Source organism: Loxodonta africana, chromosome 10 (assembly GCF_030014295.1).
Source record: "Loxodonta africana isolate mLoxAfr1 chromosome 10, mLoxAfr1.hap2, whole genome shotgun sequence".
In the NCBI taxonomy this organism is placed as follows: domain Eukaryota; kingdom Metazoa; phylum Chordata; class Mammalia; order Proboscidea; family Elephantidae; genus Loxodonta; species Loxodonta africana.
In genome coordinates, this window is record NC_087351.1 from 31,155,293 (window position 1) to 31,163,287 (window position 7,995).

Genomic DNA, 7,995 nt, shown 5'->3' on the forward strand with positions numbered 1-7,995 from the left:
ATGTTAAAGGTAAAATAGTAAATACTAGGTCAGTTACAGCAGTGACCTGCAGATTAAGGACTTACTCAAATCTTACTCAAATGCAAGTCCACAAGTGAAATGACTTCTAGAGGTGGAGGTTGAGGGTCCAGAAAAATGTGTCTTCTGTTAATCCCCTAAGTATTAATTAGGCTCAATGTAAGCTTAGAAGATAGCGTAACTCTTCCAGGCCTGTGGACAAACAGTATCTCCAAAGCACTTAGCGTTCACCTCTGAAAATGTTACAATCCTCTTGCAGATGAGAATATCAAACCTCATTCTTTCAAACAAGCACAGTTCTTGGGACTCTCAAATTAATATTAAATGGTGGGAGATGTGTACAGTGGCTTATTTTAAAGAATGCTCCCCCTCACCATCCTACATTACCTCTCAGAAATTCAACCCTTCACATAAAATGTCAATTTTTTCCTATTTCAACTAAAGCTCTGCAGTGGTGGTTACGATAATGCCAAGATTTCTCCACCCCATCACCCAGCAATGCTGCAGAGAAGGCTGTCCTGGGAAACACAAGATCTGTGTTTCCTGGTAATTCACGATCAGCTCTGCAGATTCATTTTCTATCTAGTATTTAAATGGATTTTGTTAATTTGAGAAGTGATAAAATCAAAAGACCATATGCACAGGTTAGATTAAAGCATGGAGAAGGTGTGAACTGTACAAGTACCCATATATTGCTCCATCAAATGCCTTATCCCAATCCATTACTCCTTTGCTATTTCAGTTTTAAACCTTCCTCCAAGCCTGTGCCTATCTCTTTTTGGCCACTGTTCTTCATCATGACATGCCACTCTTGCAACATAGATCTTCTTAAATGGCAACTATCGTTTTTCTTATCATAACTTTTTCCCCTCTCAAGGGGTGGGATCATTCCAAAATATTAGGAATGGGGAGCTTCCCATACTCAGGCCCTTCGAGGCTGACTGCAATTTATTCTGAAATCTAGCTGGTGACCAAGGCAGAAGAAATGCATAAGTAGAAGTCATCATTTAAACAACTAGCAGAGGACATTACCCAAAACACAAACTCACCTTCTAGTATCTAAAGTGCCTTGCACCAGATAGGACCTCAGTTGCTGCTAAGGATAACCCAAACAGTCAGTGAGTCTCTGACTGAGTTCACAGGCTCAGAGCAACAAGGAGATTAAACGATCCGCCCATGCTGGTGTGATGGAGGCCTGCAGCAGACACTGATCATGCAACTCCTCTGTCTGTGTACTTGGTGTGCTCCCCTATATCTGCTCTTTAAAAAAAGACATTGAATTCCAAGTCTTTGACTACTGGCTGGCTCACCGTGCCCAATCACTGAAATGAGACTGGATCACTAAATATACGTGTGTGTGTACGTCTTCTTCGAAGACCTTAATCACTTCAGGCCTGCTCCAAAAAAGGCAGAGGCTGCTGCATTTGCACAGCCGCTGCACTGGGCGGAGAAATTCCCTGCGACACTACAGACAGGTAAATAAACTGCATTTGCCCCGAGGCAAGAAGAGGGGTCTTCTGCCTGGGGAGAGTTTACATAATGCAACATAAACCCACTGAACTCTGCGTATATGTCAAAGGAGATGCAAGGCTTGCGCTCCTCTCCTCCCACCATGTCTAAACACACTCCAACAGCTTGCCCTTTTCTCCCAGAAGACCCACAGAAATTGTACCTAAGAATGTACAGCAACCTGCGCACGCTCACCCTATGCTTTCTTACCCACCTCTATTATTTAAAAAAAAGGGGCGGGTGGGGGAGAAAAAGAAACCTAACCTCCCACTTCTGAGTCCAAAGTATGGAGTAACCAAACAGAGTCGGGGAGTTTACCCTCCCCTGAAGAAGAAAGGAGAACAAGGAGCTGCCTCAAATCTATACCACGCCCAGTAATGCAATGACAAGCCTTAAAAAAGCAACAGCGGCCCGGGCAGGCCCCTCACGGGTTGGCCGGACTCGGGCCCCGCGGGCCCGCAGGCACCCTCTTCCCCTGGCCTCTCACAAAGAAGAATGGTTCAGTCCAGAGCATCACCCAGCACCTGATTCCTCACAAGTGGGGGACAGGCGGGGGGCGGGAGCGGAAGGAGGATAATGAGTTAATGAAATTAATTCTAAGAGCTTTAGCTTTTGCTAGGACTCGTGGAGCAGCACTGAGAAGTCCATGTGAGCGGGAAGCCTACCTGAACAAGTCCTGGTGCTTCTTTTCCAGCCCCGTTTCAACTCACCCTTTCGGAGAACAAGGCGCTTTCCGGCGGAGCATGGCCAGCTCTCGTCTCAACCGAGCTTGCTAGTAGTCCATTCTCCCTCGGCTCCGCCCACCTGCCCTCCCACCCACCAATGGCAAGGCTGAAGCCCGGCCTCTTCCAGCATGGTAGTGTGAGCGCCATCCAGGAAGTCTCCTGTGAGTGGGAGGTCCTAAAAGGCTGGGAAGGGTACGTAGGCAACCACAGATATGCCTGATTGAAAATAAAAATCTGGCGGCAGCTCGTCTCTGATGGCTCAGTTCACAGGCGCTCAGGCCTTTCGGCATCTTTTTTTTTTTTTTTTTTAGACCCCGGCCGTTGGGGGCGCTCTAAACTAAAACATTTAGTTACCTGTGTCTAGGAAGCCATCTTGGCTCAGGCTGGTGCCTTGGGGGCGGGGAGAGGGAAGGAGTGTTTGAGCAATATGAAGTCATTTTCCACGTTTTACCCGACTACTCGGGACCAGCCCCAACATTCTCACCTTTATATAATCAGGATGTAACCTCAATCATTATAGGGGAGAGACTCTGTAATGCCGAGTATGGTTAGAAGCAACCGTATCACCCTCCCACTTAACTGCACAAGTGAAGCAATTTTACCATTGAAAGCAAAAACCAATTCTTCGGATGAGACTGGGTGCTCCCAGTTCCTGGAATAATCCTTTATAGACACCTCACTCCTCAGAGCATCAGCACATAACCAACATAGGTTATGTATCTATTCTAAAAAAAAAAAAAAAAAAAAAATCTATTCTAGATGCTTCTAAATCTTATGCTGCTCTTGCAAAATTTCCAGTGTTCTGACTTGACAGTTCCAGTGTTCGGACTTTGACAGCACAGAGGGTTGTGAATCAGTTGGAAATAAAGAGCTGGAAAAATTTTCAATTAAAAAAAAAAAGAAAAATGGCCTCAAATTCATCAATGAACCACAACTACTTGTGCATGCATACAATGGAAAAGACAGAAGCCTTACACGAAAAACTCTGTGTAGGGACAAGACGGTCCTTTAGGGGGCAGCTCAGCCGTAGAAACATTGGTTGGAGGAAGTAATTTTCTACTGGCTGCTATCGACTCGACGGCGGTAGTTTTTTTTAGCTCTTAAATCGGAGAGGAAATGATTTCATTGTTAGTGAAATTTTCTTGCACTAGAAGCCTTAAACGGGAAACTATGTGTAAGGAGAAGTGGGGGGGACCTAAAGCCCTAACCTCCATTCTGAGTCCAAAGTATGGAGTAACCATAGGGGGCAGCCCGGCCACAGAAGCATTGGCTGGAGGAGGTAATTTTTTACTGGCCGCTTTTAAATCAGAGAGGAAATGATTTCATTGTTAGTGAAATTTTCTTGCACTAGAAGCCTTAAAGGAGAAACTTATATGTAAGGAGAAGGGGGGAGGGGGAACTAAAGCCCTAACCTCCATTCTGAGTCCAAAGTATGGAGTAACCATAGGGGGCAGCCCGGCCATAGAAGCACTGGCTGGAGGAGGTAATTTTCTACTGGCTGCTTTTAAATCGGAGAGGAAATGATTTCATTGTTAGTGAAATTTTCTTGCACTGAGTGACACTGGTTTTCCAGTATTTCTCAGTCTAAATCTTATTACAACTCACTACAAAAAGTCTTTATTTATTTATTTATTTTAAGCCTGTAAGTGAAGGGGAAACCCTGGTGGTACGGCAGTTAAGTGCTATGGCTGCTATCGAGAGGCCGGCAGCTCAAATCCACCAGGCGGTCCTTGGAAGTTCTATGGGGCAGTTCTACTACTCTATCCTATAGGGTCGCTATGAGTCGAAATCACTCCATGGCAATGGGTTTGATTTTTTTTTTTTTTGGTGAGCAAAAGGAGTCCCTCCAGGTCACTAAAAGAATTCTCTCAAAGAATAACACAGTCTCATGGTCATACGTGGTAGGAGCTTAGAAACCTTAGAGTCATATGACTCAATCTTTTATCAGAGAGGTGATAAGAGTTGACCAAATAAGTTCTCCTGTATATTGAACAAAGTTTGTTGGCCAAATTCTCCCCTGGCTACTGCTGTCGTTATACCAAATTTGAGTTTGGTGTTAGGATTTACCATAGCAATGTGTTTGCAATGAATATATAGATATGATCTTATTTATTAGTAGTCTCTAGAATGAGAGTCTATTATCCTTCTAATGTTATTTGGTACAAAATGGACCCATCATCAGAGAACTAGTTACAGGTATTATAGATAGGGAATGTGCCTGGTCCAATAATTTCAGCTACTTGCAATGATCTTTTCCTATAACTGGTATGATCTCCTGGTGGCTCAATGGTTAAAGTGATTGACTGCTAACTGAAAGGTCAACAATTTGAAATCACCAGTCGCTTGCGGGATCAAGATGTGGCAGTCTGCTTCCATAGAGATTTACAGCCTTGGAAACCCTATGGGGTCGCTATGAGTCAGAAAGGACTCAATGGCAGTGGGTTTGGTTTTGGGGGGGTTAGTTTGATTTCCAATGGTGCTGGCCTTCAAAAATCAATACTCAGATTATCTCATAATTACCATTCTTCACATGGGGTGGGAGATCCACCTTCTACGATATTTCTTCAAGGTCACTTCACTTAACATCAGCAATGATCAGCACAGGCCGTGAAATTGCTTCTGTTTCTCGTGTTTCCCTTACAATTGGTGAAATACCCAAGTACAGAGGTTATAAGTTGGCTTGGATAATAAAACTGAATATGGGAGTTAGAAGGAAGCTTTATCAATAACTTTGATAAAATTCCCTAGGAGGAGATTATTTACTTATGTTTGGGATACAATAAGAAATGACATGTACATATGAGCAGCTTGGATACATGCATACACACACTTAGTAATGATACAATTCATCAACAACAAAAATGTTAGAAAAATTCATGAGACCTCAGTGTTGTGGAACAGAGTGGGAAATCAAGGCAAGAAGATATAGCAAGTGACCTAGAAGGCCTTGTGCGGAATGAAGCAAAAGCAAATTTTGCTAGGATAGTATTATATGCTTTTGAAAAGGAGAATGGTTGGTAAGTATCCACTTATGCTGACAGCTTGAAAACAGGCAGCCTTACTGTATGCTGCATGGAATGGAGGCAGAGGTCCTAGGAAGAGTGGAAGAGAGAAGGAAAAGAGCAATATGGGACCGAGGGTAAGCAGATAGAAGAGATTGAAACAAAGTTATCAAAGGGATGACTCTAAGGCCTTTTGTTTCCTCTGAAGTCTAAAATAAACCTGTTCTAACTCTTTAAGTCAGTCAGTCAAATTCAATGATCATGTAATGAATGTAGCAGTGGGCTCTGTGAAGGAATGGTGGTGGGCGTGGAGATTTTACAAAATTGAAGGAATGACAGGAGCTTACGAACTACATGGGGAGACAGATCCTATACATAAAACAACTGTAAAACATATTTGTAAAACAACATTAATACAAATAAATATAAACAGTATAAGAAAGGTGGAGCCTAAAAGGGATACCATCTCAATAATTGCTTAGAAGTCCCTAAGTCAGTCACAGAAGTCTTCCTGAAGGAAAAAGTTTTAGACTTTGGGTATAATTTTAGCAGAAAGTAGGGTGCGAGCCAGGGCATGGAAGTGGGAGTAAATATATCATGTCCAGTAAGCAGATTAGTTCGGTTGGATTAGGAGGTTTAAATTGTCTAGTAAGAAGTGAGTATGATGCAATAGTAGCAGTCTGTTTGGTGAAAGACGCTACGATGTTAGGTCTGGTCCCTGAAACAAAACAAGCAGTGAAAGAATATTTTTTTTTAGTTAATGATAAGTGGTCATAGGTCCAGGACCATCTCACTGCTCTCAAAAGTTTTTTAGTCACTCTAAGGGACAGAAACTAGAAATGGGATGGTCTAGAAAAGTACTGAGCATCTTTCAGCAGTTCAGGTAGAAGGAACTGCCTTCTGGAAGATCCCTCAGGAAGTGGCAATTGGACCCCCAAAGGCAAGTAAGTTAAAAAATCAATGAAATTTCTAGGCAGGGGATCTAACACCCACAGCTCACTAGATCCCAGTATTCTCAAGCGATGAAGCAGAATATCCTTGACCCTTGTTACTAATTCTTGTTGGGGAGCAGAATGGGTATGCTTATAAAATAATTTATTTGTGGACTACAGTGACTATCAGCTTTGATCTTAACGTTTTAGAAATTAAAATAGGGGGACGAGAAAAGCCCTAAGCTATAGGGAATGCTTACATCCCTGAAGAATTATAGGTCAGTTTTAAGGGCCCAAATCCTTCTCTGGTCCTTAAGGGAAAAGGCAAAACATCACACCTTACAGAGAGTATTCTCTCAGCCAAAGCAAGCAAGACCTCTTCCTTTAAGCCTGTTGATCTGAAGCTGTTGCAGGAAGAAAAAAAGAGTTTAGGCCAGATGTTTAGAAATAGTCAGAGTTGTATTCTCATGCTAGAGCGTTCTGCTGAGAGGCGCAGGGTCCCACTGATGCCGAATGAGGCTGCTGGGGTCCAATCTTGACACCCTTTACCAATGAGAGAAAAGAGGCAATAGTTCCACCTCAGCGCTAAAGTGAATGGGAGAAAAGATGAGGATAAAAGGAGTAATAATTAATTACATTTTCTAAAAGCAGACATGAACTTAGCAGGTAACCGTGTACCCTAATCAGAAGGGTGTGGAACAATACTCTGTGATCCTAAGGACAAAATGATTGGCTATCATATAAGTTTCATGGTTGACTAGGAGTGGCTTTCTTGTTTGTTTACTTTTTTAATTGTAGTAAATATGTATGTAACTAAACATTTGCAATTTCAGCAATCTTCATATATGCATTTCAGTGACATTAAATATGTTCAGCACGAGAAATTTTCTGAATAAACTGAATGCTTCGAAGGCCAGCGTAGCAGGGGCAGGGGTCTGGGGACCATGGTTTCAGGGGACATCTAAGTCAACTGGCATAATAAAATCTATTAAGAAAACATTCTGCATCCCCCTTTGAAGAGTGGCATCTGGGGTTTTAAACGCCAGCAAGCAGCTATCTAAGATGCATCAATGGGTCTCAACCCACCTGGATCAAAGGAGAATGAAGAACACCAAGGACACAAGGCGATTACGAGCCCAAGAGACAGAAAGTGCCACATGAACCAGAGACTACATCATCCTGAGATCAGAAGAACTAGATTGTGGCCAACTACAACTGATGACTGCCCTGGCAGAGAACACAACAGAGAACCCCTGAGGGAGCAGGAGAGCAGTGGGGTGCAGACCCCAAATTCTCATAAGACCAGACTTAATGGTCTGACTGAGACTGGAAGGACCCCAGTGGTCAAGGCCCCCAGACCTTCTGTTGGCCCAGGACAGGAACCATTCCTGAAGCCAACTCTTCAGACATAGATTGGACTGGACAATGGGTTGGAGAGGGATGCTGGTAAGGAGTGAGCTTCTTGGATCAGATGGACACTTGAGACTGTGTTGGCATCTCCTGCCTGGAGGGGAGATGAGAGGGTAGAGGCAGTTAGAAGCTGGCTAAAAGGACACAGAAAGAGAGAGTGGAGGGAGAAAGTGGGCTGTCTCATTAGGGGGAGAGTAACTGGGAGTGTGTAGCAAGGTGTATATGGGTTTTTGTGTGAGAGACTGACTTGATGTGTAAACTTTCACTTAAAGTACAATAAAAATTATTTTAAAAAAATAGGTTCATCACGTTGTTCATCCATCACCATTCTCGAATTTGTCCATGACATTTAGCAGAAGCTCAGTGTCTCCTAAGCATCGTGTCTTCCTTTCCCCCTCT

The 7,995-nt window shown here is 43.2% G+C and overlaps 1 protein-coding gene across 8 annotated transcripts in view; it reads right to left on the reverse strand.

Annotated features, from left to right (window-relative positions):
* CHD8 (chromodomain helicase DNA binding protein 8) overlaps window positions 1–2,324 on the reverse strand; it is a 63,566-nt gene extending 61,242 nt beyond the window's left edge. For 4 of the 8 annotated variants that reach the window (XM_010600983.3, XM_003421609.4, XM_010600982.3 and 1 more), the window contains exon 1: window positions 2,193–2,318. The gene's annotated coding sequence lies outside the window, so the exon portion shown is untranslated. Of the gene's footprint in view, window positions 1–2,192 lie in introns of all 8 variants that reach the window. The other 4 variants (XM_023540628.2, XM_023540627.2, XM_023540630.2 and 1 more) reach the window with 4 other exon arrangements.
* Window positions 2,325–7,995: the final 5,671 nt, after the last annotated feature.